Here is a 27,384-nt window from a genome sequence, read left to right on the forward strand (position 1 = left end):
TATGCATTGCTAAGAACTTCATTTGGACAACTTTAAAGGCGATTTTCTCAGTATTTTGATTTTTTTGCACCCTCAGATTCCAGATTTTCAAATAGTTGTATCTCGGCCAAATATTGTCCTATCCTAACAGACCATACATCAATGTGACAGTGAGGCATTTGTTAAGCATGATTATATGAGGTTAGTATAGGCTGCAAATGATAAAAATGTTTCTGAGTTATCAACGAAAACTTCTGTGGTGTAAAAATAGAGGATTCTGTTTATAAAGTAAGCATGGAACTGCATTACATGGCACACTATTATAATTCCAGCTGCTACTTTTAGCCACCTTTAAGACAAAGTTGGCCTATATTTAGCCTATTAAGCGGATGCTATCCAGCTCGAGGCAGATATTTTTAAAGGGGTTCTCGGAGCAGCCTTACAGCTGCTGAGATTTACAGAATATTTTCCACACTGAGTGCTGGGAGTATATAAATATCAAGCTCCTACAACCCATTGACACACAGTGCATGACAGTAATGCATTGCACTTGTTACCCCAGCACCAGCACTGCGCTCTTCTGCTCTGGTAAGGAGGGGCCAAGAGTTGGTTATATCTGTCCACTTGTTGTGGAAAAGAAGTTCCCCAGAACAGGTGCAGCACAGTAACATTTAGAGGCCTGTTCCTGTCAGCCAGCAACCCCACCCTATTTTCCACCCTCAATCTAGGCTTGTTTTCCGCCACAGGTTGATCACTGCATTTGCGTTTCACTCTGTGCCCTTTAACCTCTGAGGTCAAGTTGTGGCACCGCTCCAAAGCACTGCATCTCTCTTGTGTTGGTGCTGCGCTTCAAACACTTTCTCCTGACACTTCAGCTAAAGGCCATAAATCTCACACATGCCCAAGCTTCAATGTCATTTTCCTGGTCATCTAACAGAAAGCTAATATTCTTACTTATTTAGTGTAAGCCATCCAACATCACTTGGACACTCACAGATGTTTATTAGGAATGACCTTTATATATATATATATAATTATGAATTAATCAAGAGTGTGGATTATCTAAGCCTAGTTTATATTTTAAATGTATGATGTCTTTAAAGAAATATGAAAATGACACAAAACTCATCGCTGAACACTCATGTTGGAAGAATCCACACAGTTCTTTTCAAGAAGACTTTCAATAGCCATTCCCAATATGCAAGTCGTCCCTTGTGAAAAAGAAGTGTGCTTAATTGTACTGAATGTGCACTTGTAGTGTACTTTAAATCTTGAACGTTTCTTTAGAAAATCTGTACTTGAAGAATATATAATATGAATGACTTAAGTGTACTTAAATAGAACACGTAATAATGACAAATTAAATGTTTTACTTTCAAAGTACATTTTAAATCATTGTTTTAATAATCTTTGGTTGTGCTTTAAATATTATTTGATTTAATGTGTTTAATTAACATCCCAAAGCCCATGTGAAGTACTTGATTATAATTTTACCTGTAATTGCACCTTCATCATTACAAATGCATAATTACAAATATATTTAAATGCAAGACAAATATGTTTAATTACTTTAGAGTATATTTTAATTCACCATTTGGCAGTACACATAACCATATTTTAAAGACAATTGAATTATGAAATTACATATAAAGATGTAAAAGAACTCTCAAGTTCAGCTAATTGAATTTAATATCAATTTTAACAATAATACATTTTCATTTAATTGAAAATAGCATGCAGTTAAGTGTTAAAAAACTTTACATTAATTTAGCCCTTAAGTGTACTGTAGCATGCCTAGTACACTAAAAATTATTCTAAAGCGTGCTTTTTCACAACATTAAATAAAATAATTAGCAAATGAATAATTTATTTAGCTTTGAACTAATGTTATCTTTGCTGTTCCTAACATAGAATTTGATATTTATTAAAACTCAAGATGGCAATTTAAGACATAAATAGGTCATCATGGACACGAAGGAGATGTTTGAGCACAAAGACCCAAATGCAGTTTGAGTTTAGAAAACTCCTATGAACAACCATATTGTGCCAACATGGCCTGCTCTTGTTGCGGCAAACAGGGTCAAAGCAGGACACTCTCACACTTTACAACAAAAAGGTTATTAGAGACACTTAAGGGTCCGGGCTCACAAGGAAGCCAGAAGATCTGTGTCGTTAATAAGCTACTGAACATTACAGCACCTGCTCCTAAACCCTACAGCTATATGCATACACAAATTCTAACTGTTTCAACAACAGCTCTAGAAAAGCAATAAAAACCAGCTCTATAAACAATATGCAGATACATGAAGTCATAGGCGCAAGTGACTCTAGCAAGAATGCTACTAAAGATGTCAGCGACAATGATTTATAATAGCACAGAACCGCCTTCCACCTGCAGTTGTCAGACTGCCGAGGTCTGGCAAGCTTTCGGCAGATGCTGATCTTGACTGCAGGCAGGTTGAGTGAGCCAGCATGCTTCCTAAGAGCCTACCATCACCCTGGATTCTCAGTGTTGTTGCAGACGGTCCTGCTGCCTTCCAAACTCGAGCACCTCTAAAGCCAGGCATTACCCTGGCAACCAGCAATTGAATACAGGATTCTTGGGTCTACAGTGGGCTGGGGTTCCCCCATTCTCCAAGAAAAAGAAGCCCCCGCCATGAGAGGAGATCTATTCAGATCTGGTAATTCAGCCGTTCTCTTGTGAATGAACTCCTAGCCATGTGTTTCGCATTTGTCATCTGCCTCCACATGTTCAGACAAATGGGTCAGAGAAGATAGTGTCATTGACCCTGACAATCCAGTTTTTTACATGCAGGTTAAAAAATGTTTCTAAGACGTCCCAGCTGTGTACAATGCTTATGTCAAAAGAAGAGGCCATTAAAGATGATTGCATCTGTGATTTTCTTAAGGGGAAAACAGCTAGGTAGAGTAGACAGGGTTCTACTCATGCAAGTTTGAAATGTCAGCATCTGTGTGCACAATCACACAATCATCTTTTGCGATTCATTGTCCTCATTCCCACATTTTCGAGGAAGTCCTTTTTGGGGTTATGTTTTTTTTTTTTTTTTTTTACTCTTTTGTTGCGAACAGATTATTATTCCTGTCTGATCATGAAAACAAACAGTTATTCTAATTATTGATTTGTCTTCAAATTAACATTGGATTTGTATTGTTATTTTATTTATTTTTTTAGCTCAGATAGCAAGCTAAGTCACTGAGAATATCAAACACCCAGTGTTGTCAGTGAGGGGTTAGCTGAATTAAATTAGTTATAATGTGTGATCCCATGTTGACTGCACTGGTGGTGGGACAATGTATATGTGCCAACCATTGTGAAAATTGTTATAATTTCCAAGTCACAAAATTCTGAATTGATTCATGTGCATACATTAAAGTTATATGCAAATAAATAAATAAATACAAAAATATTGTCAGTATGTCAAAAGAATGGCCACACAGGGAGCTTTTGCTTGTTTACTCAAAAATACTTGGCCAAAAACGTAAAACTACACCCAATTCAGAGAGCAATGGCGCCCTCTGCCTGAAGCAGTTTGTAACGCAATGCTTCTTGGAGTAAGGACTTTTAAAGACGTGTTATGTCAGTCTTTTTAAAAACACTTATGTGGCATTTTATTTACTTTATATTATATTATCAAGTAGTTTAAAAAATATATGCTTTTAAGATTTAGTTCACTAAAAGTGCAAAATCAATGCAATTACACATAATTTTTTCCAATGAGTCATGTGGGGTCTAATATTTGGAGCCCAGTGCTCTTCAAAATATTGTTTGTGTGTGTGTGTGTGTGTGTGTGTGTGTGTGTGTTTTTTGTCAGACCATAGTAAAAGTGTAATTGTATACAGAAATGTGGATACTTCTTTGCAAATATTAAGGATGATTCCAGAAATGCACCAAAGCGACTGAGAAAAACTGTAGGTTTTGAACAATGGATGCAAACAATGTAGGCCTATTTCTTTTCTTTCATACTGTTTCATACTGTATTCACAACCACAAATGTTTACAGTAAAAAAAAGAGTTTTTCAATCTTGCGTTCATGTTTACCATGAATTTTCTCTGAATCTCTCTGCCATTTACTTTCAGCCTTGTACAGAAATGTACATAAGAACTCATGAAAGAAAAGCTTTAGGTTTTTGTTGTAAAGTTTTTGTGTCCCTAAGCTGCACCCTCAAAGCAGTGCCACACCCCGCTTAGCCTGTTCATTTCCCCGTTAGCCCCAAGCTCCACCCACCCCATCTCAAGCCAATTAGAGCTATCTCACAGACTTTATTAGCTGCACCTGCGTCCACAGCCTACGCTTTGTTGCATGTGGTTGTACTGTGCAGAGGACTGAGTTTTACTCCTTTCATTCTGTTTTTCCTGCGTGTGCATAATTGACCATAAACCACATGCACACACGCACATCTACATGCACCAAAACTCCTTGGATGTACAATAAACTTTCTTATATACCTGGTTTGACTAGACTGGACCTGTTCTTACCGACAGCCCCACTGGCTTCAAGCTAGCTACCTAAACATTTGCCACCTCCTTATCATGCTCCTCCTTTTCAGTTTTGAATAACTGTGTGTATATGATATATCCAAAAATATAATAATATGGCGTTTGCAACATAAGACAAATGTTTGCTTTTGAGATATGTTTGTGATATTTTGAATGCAGTGCTTCGTTTTGCAAGAGATGTGAGGCATTTTGCATTTTGTGTGTGCAATTCTTGGATTTGTGTGCAAAGTTCTGAAAATGTAAGCTGTTGAAAAAAAACTGTAATTGGCAGAGAGATGTTGAAAAATTCACGGTAAACACGAAAGCAAGATTGAAACCAAACTTTTTTTATTGTATGTATTTGTGGTTGTGAATACAGTATTACACAGTACAAAAGAAAAGAAATAATGCATCAACCATGTGTTGTTGGTTAGATGTGTATTTATAGGCCTATTCTAAAGCCATGATTGGTGTTAAGTAAAGCAATGAGTGTTTGCACATGTGAGGAGTTAGTGTGAGGCACTGATGAATTAGTGTGAAAAACATTTTGATTGGTTGTGTTTAAAAAAGGAAATCAAGTTACTTCCTGTTAGATTTTTGCTTTTTACATAGTGAATTGTGTTTCGTGTGTGTGGTGTTTTGCAAAAAGTGTTTTATGAAATTGAAAACTGAGTCAAAGGCCGAGAATTAGTGTATGGTTTTGCAGATTTGGTGTGTGGTTCTGGTGTTTGAGTGTCAGGTTTCAGAAATTGTGTGACAAGTAAAGATTCTGTGTGTACGCAGTTGAAAAAAACTGTAAATGGTCCGTGTTAAAAGAGCAGGTTCAGCCATTTGGTGAAGGTGATTGCTATATTGTCTATATGTCCAACTTGGGCATGAGGTCTTCATTTTTAATTAGCAGCTGCTGCATGGAATGGCAGCTTGTTCAATAACTCTACCCTCCATAGTTGCTAGATTATCAGCGGGAGCAGTTCAAACTATTATCACATAAATTATGCCTCTACAATGATTGATTACTGTAATATGGGAAGCTGGCCTCCTCTGCAATGTATTTTTTTAAACACTAATCATTTAATCACTGAAAGTGACATATTCAAATGTGAAATTGTAGCATAAACACACATTTTAAAGTTGATTACTCAAATAAATAAACTGATTAAATGAGTTGTAGGAACCAGTAACTCAACAGTTTTCAGTTACTCACACTTTCGCATTGCACATTGCAAAAAGTGGCTGATTGATTCTAGTTTGAATTAGTTTAAAATCCATTGTATAAAGACCTGTTTTCTTATGACTTCTGACAGTAATGTTCAGTACATATGATGAAAGCACAAGAGTTATGTCAAAAGCATGTCTACAGTCATGAGGACAGTTACAGGGATACTGCAGTGAATGAAGCTTCACAGGTATGTGCAACTTCATGCTGCTTAATACAGTACAAGCCTGACCTCTGCTGGGCCTTTCACACAGGTATGTTCTTTTACCTATATTATTAATGCACACAAAATGAGGCAGCAAATTCTTTTTTTTTTATTAAGTAGGGATGGTTAATTTCAAAAAGACAATCCAAAATAAGCTAGAATTAAATAATATGAAAGACTGATACAATGCTCTGTGTAGTTTTACAAGCAGTATGTGTCTTTTTTAAACCTTTTCATTTTACAGTTGCAAATACCCTCTGGTCTTCTGGTTGTGGAGTTTCCAAGCTCTTCATCAGGTCAAAGGAGAAGAAAGAAAGAGTGGGTTATTCCTCCTTATAGCATAACTGAGAACGAGAGAGGTAGTTTCCCCAGAAAACTGTTCCCGGTGTGTAAAAATAATGATAATGAATGTTGTAAATTACATCAATATGAGAAGGTTTACATGATCAATACAGGTCTATATATATTTTATTTCTGCATTTAGTTAAAGGCAAAAATAGACTGTGTACCTGATGCAGAGATACTCTAGTATCATAGGTGAAGGCACAGATCAGCCACCTGTGGATATTTTTATTATTGACAAAAAGACTGGGTATCTTTTTGTGACTCAGCCACTGGATAGAGAGAAAAAAGGCATCATACGAGATAAGTGGATGTTCGTTTGATTACAGTGATCATTTTAACATTGTTTTACAGTTAAGTATTGAATTGTCAAAACTCTAGTGCGACGTCTGCTTGTTAGGTGACAACTTTTGTTAGTGTTCTGGAATAATGAGTTGATTTTGAGACATGTAGTGTTTTGGTAGTTTTAGTGCATTTTGAATGTGAAATTTACCGTTGGTTAGCGGTTTACTGTTGCACAACAAGCAACGTGCTAAAAGAAGAGGAAAGTGTAAAAACAAAAACATAATAAACTGATAAGGTTCACATACCTTCTCCAAGATATTTACTCCTGAAATATTTTGATCAATACATCAGTGACTCAATTTTGAACAATTTCATTTATGTAGAAATACTGAAAATGAAGAAACTTTCTAGTGCCACTGTAAATCATTTAAACAGTAAATTCCAAAGTCCATAAAATGTTTCTAAAATGTTTTTTCATTTAACATTTTGTATTTCAGTATGTGAACGTTATCTGTTAACTTTTTTAAATCATGTAATAAATAAAGTATTTCACTTGGGAAATTACTAGAATTTTGCACTTAACATTCATGTTGCATCCCATGTCTTCAGCTCAACGCTCGTGCCATTTCAGAAGATGGGAAAAAAATTCCATCACCCACAAACCTTACTATCATTGTCATTGACAAGTTTCTGAAGCTGAGTCAAAAGGTAGGCAAATTGACCAGTCAGCCTTTAGAATAAATGTCTTTTAAAGGGGTCATATGATGTGATTTAAATTTTTCCTTTCTCTTTGGAGTGTTACAAGCTCAATTTCATTTATGTAGAAATACTGAAAACGAAGAAACTTTCTAGTGCCACTGTAAATCATTTAAACAGTAAATTCCAAAGTCAATAAAATGTTTCTAAAATGTTTTTTCATTTAACATTTTGTATTTCAGTATGTGAACTTTATCTGTTAACTTTTTTAAATCATGTAATAAATAAAGTATTTCACTTGGGAAATTACTAGAATTTTGCACTTAACATTCATGTTGCATCCCATGTCTTCAGCTCAACGCTCGTGCCATTTCAGAAGATGGGAAAAAAATTCCATCACCCACAAACCTTACTATCATTGTCATTGACAAGTTTCTGAAGCTGAGTCAAAAGGTAGGCAAATTGACCAGTCAGCCTTTAGAATAAATGTCTTTTAAAGGGGTCATATGATGTGATTTAAATTTTTCCTTTCTCTTTGGAGTGTTACAAGCTCTTGGTGCATAAAGAAGATCTGTAAAGTTGCAAAGACTAAAGTCTCAAATCCAAAGAGATATTCTTTATAAAAGTTAAGAGTCAACCACGCCTACCTAAAACGGCTCGTTCTAACACGCCCCCACATACCTACGTCACGATCTGGGAAGATTTGCATAACACCGCCCAAATTGTTTTTTGAACCTTAAAGCACATAAACACATTTCATTACACCAAAAACACAAAATAATGTTCTTTTTAGCAACATCATATGACCCCTTTAATCATTCTTTTAACATTAATTTTAATGATTCCTGGAAACAGCACATTTTGTATTTTTTAGGTGTCATCAATAGTACCTAATTAGTTTTTATTCTTCTGTCACTGAAGGTTATGAGTCTATGACAGTCACAGCCACTGATGCAGATGAGCCAGGTAATTACAATTCCGAAATCAGATGCAAAATTGTCAGCCTACTTCCACCATCACCAAATCCAAACATGTTTGAAATCAACACTCTTACTGGAAGAATTTATGTGAATTATTTAGGCTTGGACAAAGAGGTGAGAAATCCAATGCATGGATATCACAGGGGTGAAGAATGATTTCAAGTAAACAGTATCACCTGAAAACATCTTCTCTTTCAGCAATGGCCCAGATATACTTGTTAAGTGTGGCTACTGACATGGAAGGAATCGGTTTGGCAAACACTGGCACAGCTGTTATTACAATTACTGACAGCAATGATAACCTTCCTCAGTTTGAGCAAATTTCAGTAATGCATACAAACACCTGATTGGTTTTGCTGAGTGTTCAGTGCCGTACAGTATAACTGTTTATACTTTATACATACTTTATACATTATACATTTCAGTACAGCATAAAATAATTAATTTTATGTTTTAGCACACCATATCCGTCCCAGAGAATAAAGTGGGGGCTGTAGTGGCCAAACGTACAGTTTCTGATGGAGATGAAGTTGGATCAACCAGCCTGGTCAACCAAGTATCGGATTATTAGTGGTGACAAGGGTGGGTTTTTCAATGTCAGTACTGGACCCACCCAGCTGGAGGGCATCATCACCACTGTTAAGGTACTGTGTGTTGTTCTTATTTTTGCCTAGGCAACTGGTTGTGATGACATTACTTAGTAAAAGACACTTTCTTTTCTATTTAGCCCCTGGACTTTGAGAAGACCAAGCAGTACGTTCTGTCTGTGATTGTTGAAAATGATGAACCATTTGCCGGTTCTTTGCCCACTTCCACTGCCACAGTCACAGTGAATGTGGAAGATGTGAATGAGCCTCCCGAGTTTAATACGCAGGAGAAGGTTATTTCCAGACATGAAAATTTACCAGTTGATAGCGATTTGGTTGCTTATACAGCCACTGAACCAGACACTAGAAAATCACAGAAGATAACGTAAGAACTGTTGCACCACTTTATACTGCACATAAATAAAGAGATATATACTACTGTTCAAAAGTTTGATATCAGTAAGATTGAAAGTTAAATTTCTGGCATTATGCTTTTATTATGAGAAGACAGTAGAATCGGTGAAGGGAAGGGATAAGACAGAGAGGAGAATAGGACTGGGGAAAAGACCATGAACTAGGACTCAAACTTGTGTCTCTGTTGCACTATATGTCAGTGCATTGACCACAAGGCCATGGTAGCGATTTATATATATATATATATACAGTGGGTACAGAAAGTATTCAGACCCCCTTAAATTTTTCACTCTTTGTTATATTGCAGCCATTTGCTAAAATCATTTAAGTTATTTTTTTTCCCTCATTAATGTACACACAGCACCCCATATATATAGAAAAACACAGAATTGTTGACATCTTTGCAGATTTATTAAAAAAGAAAAACTGAAATATCAAATGGTCCTAAGTATTCAGACCCTTTAGTCAGTATTTAGTAGAAGCACCCTTTTGATCCAATACAGCCATGAGTCTTTTTGGGAAAGATCCAACAAGTTTTTCACACCTGGATTTGGGAATCCTCTGCCATTCCTCCTTGCAGATCCTCTCCAGTTCTGTCAGGTTGGACCATATTGAATTGAATTGAATTTAACTGAACTGAGAGAGAGAGAGAGAGAGAGACTTCTTCACAGAGGCAATCACAAAGAAATCATTCTAATGTGCTGATTTGGTACTCAAGAAACCTTTCTTATTATCACATTTGGAAATTTGTGTTGCTTAGTGCTGAAGTATATGGTAACTGCATTTACAGTGTCTTTTTTCAGGATTTTGTCATGAACAGAATGTTTGGAAAACAGCATTTAATTGAAATAGAAATATTTTGTAACATTATAAACGAAGCCCTTGCTGAATAAAAATATCAGTTTCTTAAACTATTGAACAGTAGTGTATATGGTAATATATGTTGTGTTGTGTAGATACACGTTACATCGTGTATGTAGTATATTGATATCTATCTATCTATCTATCTCTATCACCTGTTATGAATATACACATTCTGGTATTACACATTTTGGTTCGTCCCAGGTATAAAATTGGTAAAGATCCTGCTGGCTGGCTAAATCAAGACACTGGGATGATTAAGAGTAGTATGGATAGAGAATCTGCCCTAGTCAAAGATGGCAAATACAGAGCTATCATTTTGACCCTGGATGATGATGGTCATTTGTGTTTCTTTTTAAAAGGATAATTCTTGCTAGCATAGCCTTTTTCAGTAAGTTTGTGCTTAAATACAGATGAAAATCCAGCAACGGGTACAGGAACCTTGGTAATTGAATTGGAGGATGTAAATGACAACGCTCCAATTATTAACGAAGAAATTATTGAGATTTGCAACCGTAAGGCCACAGTGCTTCTCTCTATAACTGACAAAGATGGACCTCTTTATGCTGCTCCCTTCAGCGTTGAGCCCCATGGAGACACAAAGAAAAACTGGACTGCAAGGATGAATGAAACAAGTAAGGATAATGTATATTGGAAAAATATGAACTATATATCATCTAATTCAAGTCTGGGTGTTTATACTAACCTATTTATTTGCCTATTATGGAAACTGGGATTCTGTTGACGCTTAATTCTGTGTTGGAGCAGGGTAATTACAATGTTGTCCTAAGGGTTTATGATAACAATGACATGTATCAAGACAACTACATTCAAGCAACTGTGTGTGACTGCAAAGGAGATTAATTTCTATGCAAAAAAATTATGGCCGGGGTCCCACAATCACTATCCCTTGGAATCCTGGCAGCCATCTGGGCTCTGCTGTGTATGTAATTTAATCATTTCATTCATGCATTTAAAGTGAATAAAGGGGCCATATCCTACACATTTGTAATATTAAAACTATTCAAGGTTTCTTCAAAACACGTGTGACCTTTAGTATTAAACAAGGTTTTTTTGCACCAAAATCTTTAAAATGCATAGGACCCTTAAATGTAAAAAAAAAAAAAACTGTGTATAAAATGAGTAACAGTGTTGTGTAACATTACGGGTTGCTGCCATGTCCAACGTAGTTGACAGCGTCTCATGATCTTTGTTATTTGAAGTGAAGGCTCACTACAACATAAAGTAGTTCGATGCTAAATATGTACAGGGAAATACTTGGATACTTTTACAGACACTCCAGCTGTAACTATCACTACCTAATTAGTGCACTACAAAGCATGAATTCTGACATGGATTTCCTGCTTCAAATTGATCAGAACATGTCTCTTATGCTCAGTGTGGAGAGAGTCTTTTTGACAAGTCAACAAAAGTTAAATTATAAGCAAATGTTCTCTGTCATATCACCATCATAGTTGGTTCCGAATTCTCATACTTCTAGTATGGCGTAACTTGACAAAACAACAAGGTGCATGGAAAGAAATAACAGTTAAAGCAATACCAGCAACACTTGTGGAATGGAGAAGGCAAACCAATCAGGAATTGGAACTGAAAAGCATAATTCTTTTTATTTTGCCATTGTGTTTCAACATACAGGCCTTCATCAGGGCTAAAAGATGCGCTGGAAAACAGCTCTTCAGTAAAACTGCTGACCCAAAGTGTCACCAGATTTTTGACATGACCTTGAAGTGAAGCTTATAGTTCTCTAGGTTCAGGCTTTTGCAAAGCTGATTCTGTGCAGTGTCTGAGGATGCAATGACTACGCTCAGGAGACAGGATGCAGGAGGCCTAATGGGACTACTTACAGTGTAAAACAATCAAACCTACAGTAAAATCAGGTCTTGTAATTAGGTAACATGGATATACTTCCAAGATGTGCTTTAAAGATAATGTGACTGGGCATCAAAAATCTGTTCTCTCTGGGCAACAGCCAATTGTCCAAATTCAGTCATCCACTGTAGGACAATGTTCTTTCTCTTCCCAGTGGATAATACACAAACAGGTCACTAATTAATGTATGACCAACACAGATGGATTGTTTTAAGGTGTAATTCTAACCCTGTGGATCATTCCCTGTACATATGGAAAAATAACAGAAATAGATACACTTTTTGTTTGCATAAGTAAACATCGCAGATGATGTCAGGTGGCATCCATTAATGTCTGGGCTGGGGAGGAGTTTTTCATCCTTGATATGACCCCTTTAAACACTTTCAGTGTATTCATTAACTATCATCACTTTTGCATAATTTCTTTAATCCTATAATTTTGTGTCATTTTTATAAGCAAGTTAGTTTATGCTCTTTTTACCACAGTACTTCTTCTTCTAATTCTGCTGCTCATAAGGAAGAAACCAAGTAGTATAAAAAGCCACTCCTTCTTGAAGATGATGACATAAGAGACAATGTCTGCTGTTATGATGAGGAAGGTGGTGGAGAAGATGATCAGGTTAGGTTTAGTATTTAAATTTAAATGAATTTTTAAATGACTTTAGGATGTTCTTCCATTTTTAAAGTCTGGATTCATTAGTATTTGTGTTATGGCAAATTACTGAAATGCTCATAGCTGTCTGTGATTTGGTGTTACTGTTTTAGAGTGCATTAGATTCCTCAAGTACATATCAACAGTTACTACAGTGTAGTGTGTACTTCTTGTGGTTGCTTCTGTTTTATATCATACTCACTTTCTACACAGAACTATGATCTGAGTGTGTTACATCAAGGTCTGGACAACAGACAACGGCGTGGCTCCTATTTTCTTGCCTGCACCTCAGTATAGACCTCGACGAGCCAACCCTGAGGAGATTGCCACATTCATTGGTTATGTAAGTCATATATAGGTTTTACAATAAACATTAGTTCTTTCTAATGTGGCAAGATGCTCAGAGCAGAACAAAACTTTTTGTAGACAAAAAAAGGCAGTCTAGGCCAACCTGGGAATTTTACCCAGGGGATTATTCAACACAAAACTAGAAAATCATATAAATATTTTGATTTCCTTCTTAGAAAAAGTTCCATGCATGACTAACACAATTCTTTGTACCAGAATCTGAAGACTGCAGATGAGGACCCTACAGCAACCCCCCTATGACTCCCTCCTGGTGTTTGACTATGAAGGAGGAGGCTCGGATGCAGGTTCACTCAGCTCCCTCAACTCTTCCAGCTCAGGACACGACCAAGACTATGACTTCCTCAATGAGTGGGGCCCACGCTTTAAGAAGCTGGCAGATATGTATGGAGGAGGAGAAAATTAAAAGTTATTCTGTGTTGACAATATACGTTTTTTTTTCAATTGTAGAGAGGGAGAGATTGTGCTGGAGGTTTAAAAGCAGAATTTGTCTTCATATTCATGATTTTGGCTCTGCTTATGTCCCCCTGCTTTGTCAAACTTTTTGAGATCGCAATGAACTTGTGTCAGCTTTTTAGCAATTATAAAGGGATCATTCTTTGTGTGCTTTTTTTTTGGCTAATCCATTCAGAATTTGGCCAAATCATATCTTGCTGTCCTTACCACCAGTACAAAGAGTGAAAGATTTGTTTTCCTTGGCTCAGTACGTGTCAGGAGGACAATGGCAGCAAGTAGACTGTGAATTTTCTGTTATTCTATTATAAAGTATTTCAAATCGGTTTAGTGAAGATCTAAGTGATGTGCATACAGATCTGTTATTCAGGTTTGGGTTTACCATTTTGGGGGCCCTAAGCAAAGTCAAGACCTGAGGCCCTACAGTCATATATAGGTTTTACAATAAACATTAGTTCTTTCTAATGTGGCAAGATGCTCAGAGCAGAACAAAACTTTTTGTAGACAAAAAAAGGCAGTCTAGGCCAACCTGGGAATTTTACCCAGGGGATTATTCAACACAAAACTAGAAAATCATCAATCATCAATCTAAAAAATCTAGAGGATCAGAAATGGAAATCCAGTAGAAAAAAGAAAATGCATTTTATTTACATTTAATGCACACAAACATTGCACCATAAAATAATATATATATATAAGTTCCATGCATGACTAACACAATTCTTTGTACCAGAATCTGAAGACTGCAGATGAGGACCCTACAGCAACCCCCCTATGACTCCCTCCTGGTGTTTGACTATGAAGGAGGAGGCTCGGATGCAGGTTCACTCAGCTCCCTCAACTCTTCCAGCTCAGGACACGACCAAGACTATGACTTCCTCAATGAGTGGGGCCCACGCTTTAAGAAGCTGGCAGACATGTTTGGAGGAGGAGAGAATTAAAAGTTATTCTGTGTTAAATACAACTTAATGCATTGACAGTGTAAGTTGTATTCAATTGTAGAGTGTTGGAGATTGTGCTGGAGGTTTAAAAGCAGAATCCGTCTTCATATTCCCCCCAGTGTTAAAGGCATATTGGAAGTATAAAATTGCAAAATATAGGACAATTGTTCACAGCACTCTTTACTCATGCCCGACTTCAAAGATGCATTATGTAATTCATGGTCTTCGTGCTTCTGCTACTAACGTCTGTCAGCCTAGGGCTTGCATAGAATAGTCGGGTAGTTCATCCATTAGTCGGCTCTGATGGAAGCGATCAAGTACTCCAGCATGCATTTACTATAGGGCATGTAATCAATACCAGTTCCCTCTTGGCCTGGTTCTACATGGGTGCTAAAACATGCTAAAATGAAATCAAGTACACCCTCAGTTGAAGCTAAAATTTCCCAGTGGGCACCTTGATATCAATTTTACTTATAATATTAGTCAAGATTTAATCATGATGCTGTATCATCATTTTAAATTCCGTTTGGATGGCAATTTCTTCCAGTGGTATATGTGTGATAAGAAGTTAATCCCACACTGAAATGTGTTTAATGTATATGTAGGCCAATATGTTAGACCTTCAGATTATATAAAATCAAAATCAGTTTGATTTAAATATTTGACCTGTCTTTTGACATCAAATTTTCAACATTAATTACCCACTGGGTTAGAATATTGGCAAAAAAAAATATTTGGCAAAAGGTCCAGTGGGCATTTGTAAATAAGAATTTTTTTGTGCAGTGTAGAGAGCTTTGTCAAACTTTCTGACATCGCAATGAACTCAAAAAGCTTTTTAGCAATTATAAAGAGAGCATTCTTTGTGTGCTTTTGAGGCTTATTCATTCAGAATTTGGCCAAATCATATCTTGCTGTCCTTACCACCAGTACAAAGAGTGAAATAATTTTTTACCTTGGCTGCAACACTATCACAAGGCAATTAACAAGACTGCCTGCCTCCTTGTTATGCTGAAGTGGTTGTTTTTCTTAACGCAAACCAGCAAACCATGACCGCGAGTCCACGACCAAGGCAGTATGTGTCAGGAGGATGATGGCAGCAAATAGACTGTGAATTTTGTGTTATTCTATTATAAAGTATTTCAAATCGATTTAGTGAAGATCTAAGTGATGTGAGATCTGTTATTATGGGGTGGGTTTACCATTTTGGGGGCCCTAAGCAAAGTCAAGACCTGAGGACCCACATACCCTACCCTAACATTACCTTTGTAACTATTTTTCTTAGAATTGCACATATTAAACAGAATTAAGTGTCATTTAAAATCTGCATTTACTTCACTTTGAAACACATACACTAAAAAAGTCACAAAAAATAGCTGCAATGTGCTGTTTTTTTCTCGCTCTTTTAATTGAATGTTTAGGTTCAAAGATACATTAAATAATTAATACATCATTAAAAGCAAAATGCTTTTTTTCTATTGTGAACTACTCAGCTATGGACATTGAATGACTTTGAGGTAAATGCAGTGTTAGGTGTTTACCAGCTGTTTTATTGTCTTTCCGTGGTTGATTGAACATTCACAAGGCATGATACATTTCAATTATTTGTACAGTATCTTCTGATATACCTTCTGATTCACATTTATCACATGCTATAACTAGTAATAAAGTGGAAAGCGATACCGCTTAAGCTCAGGCCACAAAAAGTTTTAAGTTTTGGCAAACTTTTAGTATTGCCTTTTTTCTCTTATGTTTTCTTTCTTTTTTTGAACGGCGCTTGGATATGTGCTCTTCATGGTTGTTTCTTTCTACTTTATTCGGACTGATAATAAATGAGGTCAAAATGAGTTAATCATTTGTGGCAAGCAGGCCTGCAGGGCCCAATGCATTTGCATGGTAGTTAACACTGCTACACTGCTACTGCTGTTATTGCATGTGCATATATTTTCGCTGTCAAAGACATAGATGTTAAAGTTACAATGTTAGTCTATAACATGCTACTTTGTGTGTGCTAATCGAACAGCAACCTCCCCCTCTCTCTCGTGAAGCCAACAAGGAAGTGACTTAAACTGTAATTCAATACAAAATGAAATTATTTTAAGTCAAGGTATGACATACTTCAAATGTATGACATGTATGACATGCACCTCAAAAAGGTATGCATTTGTTTTTGCTATTTTATTGCTATTAATTTAATAAAAACTAACAAATTATTTATTTCATGTCTATTTTAAAACCGTAACATAAACCTGGAGTACTTGAGAAACTTCGATACTGTTTTGACAAGTAACTAGCAGAAATTAGTAGTCATGCAAACCCTACCGTTAGCCCATAGAAACGTTTCGAGAAAAATGTGAAAATTTGGCACAAAGATAGAAGACAATGTAACTGATACTATAGCAAATAATTGCTATAATAATTACTATATAAATTGGTGTTTATATGTCTTTAAATGTTTCCCATTACTTAAGCTCACTTTTTGCACTTATGTTAATGCTAATAGATTTTGAACCATAAGGTCCAGAAACTGTTTTTGAGTCAAAAATGTATACCATTTCTTAATTCAGTAGGCAATATTTACCAGCCAGCAATTTCGAATGCTCAATCATGATGCAGTTATGAACTATATGTCAGGGCTCTGCCCTGGCAGCTTTGTCTGTGTTGTCTTTGTTTAATGTTTCTTTGTTTGTCTTGTGTCTTCACACTTTGCTTTGTCTTTGTTTATGCCTGCCATGTGTTCCTGTGGTCCCACCTCCTTGTTTCCCTTGGTCATGCCCTCTTGTTTAGCCCTTGTCTTGTCCTCGTTTCTGTAATTGTGCTCACCTGGCCCTCGTGTATGTAGTATTCTTACGTTTGGCTCAGCCAATCATATGTCAGAAACAACGTATTCTCTGTTCCTATTGGCTGTATCACCTGTCAGTATAGGTAATGCAAATCAGGCATGTTGGGTTGTGTGTTTACTGCTGAGGAGTTAGCGCTCATGTTGCGTAGCTGAAAAGTGTTTAATAAAGAACTACATGCTAAAGCTGATTATGCGTGCATCATCATAAAGAAAACACGACAGTGTACATTCCTCCCTTTATATTGTGCTGTTTTTCCTCTTGTGGTTGCTGGTTTGTCTTGTGCCATAGAGACAGTTGCTGCTCTATATTCCAGTCTTGCCCTGTTATTGTGTATTAGTGATGCTAAGTTCGATTCATTTCCGCGAACCGGTTCTTTTGTGACAGATCGGCTCATTGAACCAGTTCAAAAAGCCGATTAATCGGTTCCTGACGTCATCAAGCAATAACGTCTCTGCGCATTTATTTTCTAACAACTCAGTGCAATGTTGTATCAATGAAAAATTCAAATGTCATTTTTGTCCATATGAAACATTCAAAAAATAAAGTTATTTGTGTGAACGCATATTGCTGATTATTGCCATATAATTCACTTAGGTTAACGGTGTTTGTGGTCACAGTTTCATTTGCGGATTTATGTCAGATACGACTGACTGACTGACCAATATGCTACAACTTGGATTCCTAAAAGTTTCACACCTACAGCACACATTACAGACATTGATGCACAAACGCGGATATGTTCTACATGTCTACAGTATAAAGAATGAATAAACCAGTCTTATAAACTCCTTGATTTCGCTTAAACAACTTTAAATATAATATGCATACACAAACTATTGTAAACTGTATTTACATCACTCACAGAAAGGTTTTTGCAGGTTTTAATAAAATGTAAACTAATAACCGTCGTAATAAGCATGTTTCCAGTACACGCCTCAGGCTTGCACAGTGTCGTTAGGTTAGATTCATCAGAATCTTCGGTAATCCTCGGCAAGCTTCGCCACGGCTCATTCGGTTCTTGTTGAGTCCTCGGTAATCCTCGGCAAACTTCGACAGTTGGTTGAACCGGCTCAATCGGTTCTTTTTGAGTTGGACGTGCTACTTCGGCTGTGCGTCCTGCGTCATCAACCAGGAACTAAAGATAGATTCAGTTCGATTTGTGAACCGGCTCAACCGGTTACTTCCTGAGAACCGGCTCAAAAGAACGATTCATTCAAGAACCGAACATCACTAGTTTATTTACCTGTCACCGGCTCCTGGAAACTATCCTCATTCACTAGACAATCCATCTGTGCTCTCCAATCTGGTAAAACAGACAAAGATCATCAGTACCGTTATCATCACTAGTAAAGACTATATCTTCATCATTGCTTACCTGCCATTGTTCATTTCATTTAACTGTCAATATAAACTAATAACCGTCGTAATAAGCATGTTTCCAGTACACGCCTCAGGCTTGCACAGTGTCGTCAACGCAATCATCAGAATCTTCGGTAATCCTCGGCAAGCTTCGCCATGGCTCATTCGGTTCTTGTTGAGTCCTCGGTAATCCTCGGCAAACTTCGACAGTTGGTTGAACCGGCTCAATCGGTTCTTTTTGAGTTGGACGTGCTACTTCGGCTGTGCGTCCTGCGTCATCAACCAGGAACTAAAGTTCGATTCAGTTCGATTTGTGAACCCGCTCTACCGGTTACTTCCTGAGAACCGGCTCAAAAGAACGATTCGTTCAAGAACCGAACATCACTATTGTGTATCCTTGTTGCAGTTTTTGTTCTTGATTTTCTATCTTCTGATTTTGGTTTTGTTCTTTAGTAATCTTGCATATATTTACTTGTAATATCATATTTAGTTGTTCATCAGTCTCGTTTCTAGTTTGAATTTTATACTTTAGTTATTTTTTAGTCTAAACTTAGATATTTCCTTTACGTTTTTGTTAAATTTTGCTTTTACTTTTTCTTTTATTTTACATGTTGTTTCTCTGTGTGTTGCACTGAGTAGTGTTGTAGTATGGTCTTGGGTGGTGTCTTGTTGTGTATTCATGTGTGTGTTCCCTCCAGTCCTGCTCTACCAGCCTGAGACTCCCTGCCTGTTGGTTCCCCAAGGTAGCCTGCCAACCAAGCCTGGTGCTGAGAACCAAATCTCTGATACTGCCTGCTTTGAGTACCTTCACTCTGCTTGCACGCTCTGCTGTTCTCTGCTCTGGTCTTCTCCCCATCCTTCCGCCCCGGTTTGACCAATGACTGAGACTGTCCCCCAGACTGTCTACCTCTCAGGGCATTAATCTCTCCCTGCTGGTTGGAGCTGTCCCACGATTTTCCACCCCTGTGCTGTGAACACGCCATGGACACTATAAAAATACTATCAAAGACTTTCAAATCTGGGACCACTGGACAACAATTCAAGAATATATTCATAGTTTTTTTACCAACTGGCCTAAGGATGCTTTTGAATGAGTGTGTGTGTGTGTGTGTGTGTTTTTAATGATGTTTGGCTACTATTTAAACACTTAATGGCATCAGAAACTAATCAAAAGCATGGATTATATTGTATTTCTTCTGTATGTTTTTTAAGTTATATGTTGTAGAGTTTTATAACATTACAGTTATATACTTGCCTAGGTATCAACATTTTGATTTGTGCAGTTTGATGCCATAAAAATGGGAGTTACTAGCATAAAGGTTTAACTGTAAATGGAAATCTAACTTAAAAGGAAATCTATTTGATCTATTTAGGGAAAATTTAACCTCAATGTTCAGACATTATACTTTTAGATTACCATAAGAGAAAACCAATATAAACAAAATTACGTAAATGTATTCTGTATGCCAGCAAAAAGACGGTTACACATTAAAACATTGTTTTATCTCATAAAGAGACAAAATTGCAACTTTTCAGATGAAATGATTTGATTTTTAGTAGTGCCATTAGTAAAACAGAGTTTGAAACCACTCTGGATGACTGATAGAGAAATGAAGTGCTAACAGAGTGCATCTAAAGAGCTGTGTGTTTGTGCCAAGACCCATGATTGCCAGGAGTTTAACTAGGATTTTGGAAGTGAGGGGCTCACCAAACACTGGTTATGTTTCTGGTGCCCTGGACATATATTTAGGCCTACTAGAAAACAAAGTGTGTGTGTGTTTTTAATGATGTTTGGCTACTATTTAAACACTTAATGGCATCAGAAACTAATCAAAAGCATGGATTATATTGTATTTCTTCTGTATGTTTTTTAAGTTATATGTTGTAGAGTTTTATAACATTACAGTTATATACTTGCCTAGGTATCAACATTTTGATTTGTGCAGTTTGATGCCATAAAAATGGGAGTTACTAGCATAAAGGTTTAACTGTAAATGGAAATCTAACTTAAAAGGAAATCTATTTGATCTATTTAGGGAAAATTTAACCTCAATGTTCAGACATTATACTTTTAGATTACCATAAGAGAAAACCAATATAAACAAAATTACGTAAATGTATTCTGTATGCCAGCAAAAAGACGGTTACACATTAAAACATTGTTTTATCTTATAAAGAGACAAAATTGCAACTTTTCCGATGAAATGATTTGATTTTTAGTAGTGCCATTAGTAAAACAGAGTTTGAAACCACTCTGGATGACTGATAGAGAAATGAAGTGCTAACAGAGTGCATCTAAAGAGCTGTGTGTTTGTGCCAAGACCCATGATTGCCAGGAGTTTAACTAGGATTTTGGAAGTGAGGGGCTCACCAAACACTGGTTATGTTTCTGGTGCCCTGGACATATATTTAGGCCTACTAGAAAACAAACAAACCTAACAGAATTAATGAAAAAAAAAAAAAGCATACACATATAGACTATATGGATAAATATGCATGCAACTGAGAAAGGGCTATAACTCTATGAATGCGAAATGTGACCATTTCTAAAGTTTTTTTTTTCTTTTCTTTTTTTACTACATTAGCTGAAATGAGACGAAATGTACTGGATCAAACTAAAATTATAGACAGAGACATGTATACCAAGACACTAAACTAGAGAATGAAAAAACCTCCTGTGTGCTTGTAATTTCTTGATGAAAAATGTTAAAAACTTGATGAAAACGGTTGTACACAATCTACTACATGCCCTCTGTTGCCAGATTCATAGTTTGCACTTTTTTAGCAAGTAAAAGGCCTTTTAGTATCATTTTAAAAACGTCCCCCTTCGGGTCGCGGCACACAGTTTTTTTTTTTGCTGTGAAATATTTACTGATTTTAATAGAAACATAAGATTAACTTTTATATTATTACTAATATTTCAAGATTAACACTTACTGGACTGAAGCAACTTTATCCATACATCCCTTTTTCTTTTTTTTTTAGAAAAATTTATAAAATATGATACATCAAGCTTTTGAGAAACACTTATTTGTACATCTTTCAGTTATGACTGTATTGCATTGTATGTTTTGCCTCCAAAACAAAAATGAGAGATCTTTGATCTTAAAACTAAGCATTAAATATCATCTTACTAAGACATATTATTGAGCGATATAGATTGACAACTGATAATTATATGCATTTTGCATAAGTAGTCTGCTATACTGTTAAAAAAGAACTCATTGATTTGAATTACAAGCTATCAGATCTTAATTTTCGGCCAAATATCAGCAACTGCACCAAATTGCATATTTTTGCTCAGTTTGGACCTGTTAATAAAACTGAAGTGTTTTTTTTCCTCCTCGAGTATGAGATCCAAGTTCTCCTGCATATGAGCCATAAAAGCCTGATGTATCAAACAGGATACAGAACAAAACACATATGCAAACTTTTTTTTATAAATATTGTCTAAAGGCTCAATGAACTGTTTTATTTCAAAACGAAATTAGATTTATATTTCAAGCTTTACATGGTTAAATGTGTAGGTGTTCCAGTGAGACTTGCCATGTTTTCTGTCACAGTGTCTGGTTGTGGTGCCCTGGACTGGCCACTTGAGGGCGCTCTCCAGTTTCTTGTTATGTGTTTAACTCCATTTCCCATAGTCCCTTGCTTGTCATTCTGTCTGATCATGAGCACCTGTTTATCATTTCCGATCATTTTCACCTGTTAGTCATTTACTCATTATCCCATCTATATATACCATGCTCACTCTGTCTGTCATTGCTGCTGTATTGTATTTGTCTTCCCATGTCTGACCTTGATGTTCAGTGTTATTCTGTTCCTTGTGTTTTTGGATTACCTTTTGCCACGTTTTTGTTCCGTTTTGATTGTTACTTTCAATAAACTGCACCTGGATGTTACCTAGTCTCTCCTGGCATTCTGTGACATTTTCATCATATTCAGATTTTTAGATGGTCCCTACTAAACTAAGTGTTACCATATGTTAACAGTTTAGTATAGGGAGCAATTCTCAATATTAACTTGTTGCTTTATTAGCATGCCTTGTTACTAACATTGGCTGTTTATTAGTACTTATAAAGCACATATTCTGCATGACCAACTACCTTATTACCTATTAATAAGCAACAGATTAGTTTATTAAGGCATAGTTAATGTTTTGGTAATAGTGAGCATTGGACCTTAAAATAGTGTGACTGTTCTATATAATATGAATGTGTGTAGTATGAATGTAATCCAGACATTCTATATTTGTCATTGTCATGTGACCTACCGACATCAGATGCATCACTTCACTGCCATTCACAAATCCTTTCTCATGACCTCATGGGATAATAAATTATGAAATGTGCACTTCAGAATCTTGTGGGAAATGGTAGGTTGTCTGGGTACAATATAGTATTCTCTTGTAAACAGTCTTTATTCACAACTTAGATCTTTTTTCCCTACTACATACAGTAGGAGGGAAGTATGTGATTTAGGATGCAGTCTTAGGAGTTTTTTACGTGCCATTTGAAATGCATTACAAATCAGTGCAGAAGAAATATATTACCATTATGGCACAACAGGCTTTGAAAAGTATTGTAAAGAAAGCACTGAAGAAATGACTTGGTTGGAAGATATCCAAAAAGGAAGCAATTTGCATCAGATCATCAGTGCCAAGGACTACGGCTGAAACTAAGGGACGATATACTGTGTATATTTTCAAGTATGATCCTCAGTTACAGTAAGGTTAAAAAAAACACTGTGGATTTGTTCAGAGTTCAGTATAATAACTTGTAAGTAAAAGTGAAACGTAAACACATACATTTACATAAACGTGACCCTGAACCACAAAACCAGTCGCAAGTCGCACAGGTATTGTATAGATCAAAATTATCGATTTTTTTTTCATTAGGATATCAAGTAAAGATCATGTTCCATTAAGATATTTTGTACATTTCCTACCGTAAATATCAATGGAAAGCTTATTTATTCAGCTTTCAGATAATTTATAAATCTCAATTTAAAAGAATAGACCCTTATGGCTGGTTTTGTGGTCCAGGGTCAAATACATTCATGTTATACATTTAATTGATCTTTGTTACATTATAGTTTATTCCGGCACTGCTACAACACTATACAAACTCTTCTGGCATAAACATTAGGAAATCTTTTTTATAATAAGCTCACAACTAAACTGCATAGTGGCACACTATAACATTTCCAGGAGCTAATTTTACCCACGGTTAAGGCAAGGCACACCTATATTTAGCTTATCGAACAGATTCCAGGCAGATATTTTTACAGGGGTTCTCGGAGCAGCCTTATAGTGATTGAGATTTACAGAATATTTTCCACACTGAGTGCTGGGAGTATATAAATATCAAGCTCCTACAACCCATTGACACACAGTGCATGACAGTAATGCATTGCACTTGTTACCCCAGCACCAGCACTGCGCTCTTCTGCTCTGGTAAGGAGGGGCCAAGAGTTGGTTATATCTGTCAACTTGTTGTGGAAAATAAGTTCCCCAGAACAGGTGCAGCACAGTAACATTTAGAGGCCTTTTCCTGTAGTTCAGCCATCTGGATTTTTTTTGTTGCTACACAGGTTGATCACTGCATTTGCGTTTCAGTCTGTGCCCTTTAACCTCTGAGGTCTATGGAGGACCAAACCTGCAGAAATTAAAAACGAATAAATATATAGATAAATAAATAAATAAAATGACAGGAAAATAAATAAAGGAATAAATGACTTGATAAAAACAAATATAGTTAATTTGTAATAAAATAACCCTGAATTAATTTTTTTATTACTTTTTCCTTTATGTATTATATTATTTTATGTATTTATTTTATTTATTTATTTATTATTTCTGCAGGTTTGGTCCTCCATAGAGGTCAAGTAGTGGCACCGCTCCAAAGCACGGTATTTCTTTTATGCTGGTGCTGAACATCAAGCACTTTCTCCTGACACTTTAGCTAGGCAATAAATCTCTCACATGCTCCAACCTCCCAAGCTTTTTTCCCCATAAGTTACTCATTTATTATTATTATTTTTTTTTTTTTACTGTTATAAAATGAACTGGTAACGCTTTACACTTAGGGTCCCATTCATTCTTACAGTGACATGAACTAAAAAGAAGCAATCTCTTTGGTAATGTTAGATAATAAAAATACAGTTGTTTATCATTCTCGTTCATAGTGTTAAATTAACATTAAAATTAATTAATCCTCTTCATTATTATTTTAGTATCATTGAGATACAATTGAAGTTTTTATTAATAGTTCAAATTATTTTCGGTTTTATTTTGAATTATTTTAGTATATCAAGTTTTAAAAAATGAAAATGAGAAATGTTTCCTTTGGGAACTAGCTGAAATAAAATAAGTTTAAGATTTTTTTTTACTTATTTTTGGTATCATTGGGATACTATTAGTTTTTGTTAATAGTTTGAATTCGTTTTTATTTCTGTTTTTATACATTTTTTATTTCAGTTCTATTTTTCAGTTATTTTAGTACATTAAGTTAAACTACATGAAAATGTTTCGTTAGAAACTATCTGAAATAAAATAAATATAATATTTTTCAATCACTTAGCATTTTTTTTATGATCTTAGATTTAGTTTTTTTAATAACTCTGGTTCATATTTTACCTAATGGAAATCGAACCTAATTGCAAAGTATTATTAAATCAAACATAAATGCAATAAATACAACTGTTTAAAAAAAAAATAGCATGAGAATATTCGCTTTAAATAATTAAATAGTTACTGGTTTAGACTGCTAGCTGCCATTTTGCATTGAATCATTTCTTATAAGGCAGACGGGAACAAAGTGATCCTATCAAAGTTTACTCAGTTATCTTTTCAAACTATAAATACATTAATTCTAAACTTACAGTGAAAAGTTTGCCATAGTACATATTAAATAACTAGCACTTTGCAAGGCTGTAACAACTGCTGAAACTGGTTCTGCAGGGGATATAACTTTTGACTATTAATAGGGTGATAAAAGCTGTTTTGGAACATTGGGTAATGTGGCACAGCTTAATAAACATATAATTCCATATTCAAGCTGGGTCAGAATATTTACACATTATAGAATATTTACTTTTTTTTTTTTTTTAAACCAAGGATCTCTTTCATTCCTCCAAATTGCTTGTGGAAAAACAGTGTTTACACCAAAGGATAACACCATTAAAGATGGGTGCATCTGTGTTTTTATTAAGGGGAAAACTGCTACAAATACACTGTGTAAGTATCTTATTAAACCTCAGTCAGTATTACAGCTTCAAAAATGCACACCATCATTAACATCAGCCATGTTATTACTGTTATCTCATTATTATTCATAGTCGTGAATGCATAATCACACCGAGCAAACACACAAAAGCCGGTCCTGCAGCCACCGGATCACTGGAGGCACCCGAGAGGCCGTGGCGCCCTCTGCCTATGACAGCACAAAACACAGCTCCTCAGTAAAGTTTCCTGGACAGATGCCGCCGAGCGGGTGCATTCACTAACATCACTCTTGAGTACCGAGACCATCACATGTCCATGAGTTCGCCACGTTTCATCCTCAAGCATCCAGCGTTTACTGTTCCAGTAATAATAAGATGTTACTACAGTTCTGAGCCACTGTTCTCCATTGAGTCCTTGGCCACTCATTAAGTTTCATATACAGACAGACCGTGAGCCATCCATTGTTTGTTTATGTTGTTCTGGTGGACAGCCGTCAACCAACACAAGAAATGCAGAAGTCCTCTAATGTTTATCTGTGACAGTATGCATTGATGTTACAATACAAAAAGAGTGAAAAATATACATTTTAAGGTAATTCTCAAAGGTATCAGAACTGGAGAGCTGTGTTGTACAATATCAAAAGTTTCACTTTAAAAAAAAAAATACACACTATGCTACAGCTGTGCACATGAATATTGTTTGAGCACTATATTTAGACACTTAAAAAAAAAACATCATTGAGTAAAAACATTGGGATACTGGGAAACTCGGTTGTCTTTTTCTACTTTCTACTCTTCAATTTCATCTTAATCTTTCAAAACAAGACCAAAAAATACTGACACCATGTAAAACCTCAAAAGAAGCCAATGAAAAACACATTGCCAACAATTACAATGAACGCATATTCAGTAGGCAATTCTTGTTTGGAAACAATTGAAAATGCTCCTTCTGCTTAGTTTTTACTACTGTGAGGATTTTTTTTGTTGTTGCCATCATGCTTTTGCAAATAACAATACAATATTACCAATTTCTGAAAAGTGACAGCATTTCTGAAAATGTATGATGTTTTTTTTTTTTTTTACCTGACCTACCTTTTTCACACGACAAATGATCTGCCTCTTGTAAAACACATTTGGCAGTTAGTCACGTTAAATAACTGGAACAAAATTCCTACTCAATCATCAAAAGACATTTGAGTTAATTAAAGTGCAATGTTTTTAACATGCATCTTAGCAGAAAAAGTGATTGCACCTTAATCCAAATTAACAACATAAGCCACAAAAAAATGTGGCGGTCTTGCCATTTTATGTACAATCTAACCAAAAAAAGAAGAAAAAAGTGATCACTTATACTATGAATGTATAAGCCTCTTTACAGACCTCTTAATAAATACCAACAAGGACATTCCAACATTACCCAGAAGGCCTTACACAATTATAAACGGCCCTGTATTCAGTACAAATGTACATCAAAAGACAAATGACATCCAACACTGTGTCCCAACGAGATGTGACAAACTTCCAGAGATGTACTGTAATTCGTCTGTCCACATTGGAAGTGAAAAACCAAAAATACAAAAGCAAATCAAAACAAACT

General features: G+C 35.9%; 1 pseudogene; it reads left to right on the forward strand.

The window, feature by feature from the left end:
• The first annotated feature begins 5,796 nt into the window (after positions 1 to 5,796).
• Positions 5,797 to 21,909, forward strand: LOC107730107 (cadherin-3-like; annotated as a pseudogene).
• Positions 21,910 to 27,384: the final 5,475 nt, after the last annotated feature.

This window comes from Sinocyclocheilus rhinocerous, unplaced genomic scaffold (assembly GCF_001515625.1).
Source record: "Sinocyclocheilus rhinocerous isolate Xijiao unplaced genomic scaffold, SAMN03320098_v1.1 scaffold36, whole genome shotgun sequence".
NCBI classification, from domain to species: domain Eukaryota; kingdom Metazoa; phylum Chordata; class Actinopteri; order Cypriniformes; family Cyprinidae; genus Sinocyclocheilus; species Sinocyclocheilus rhinocerous.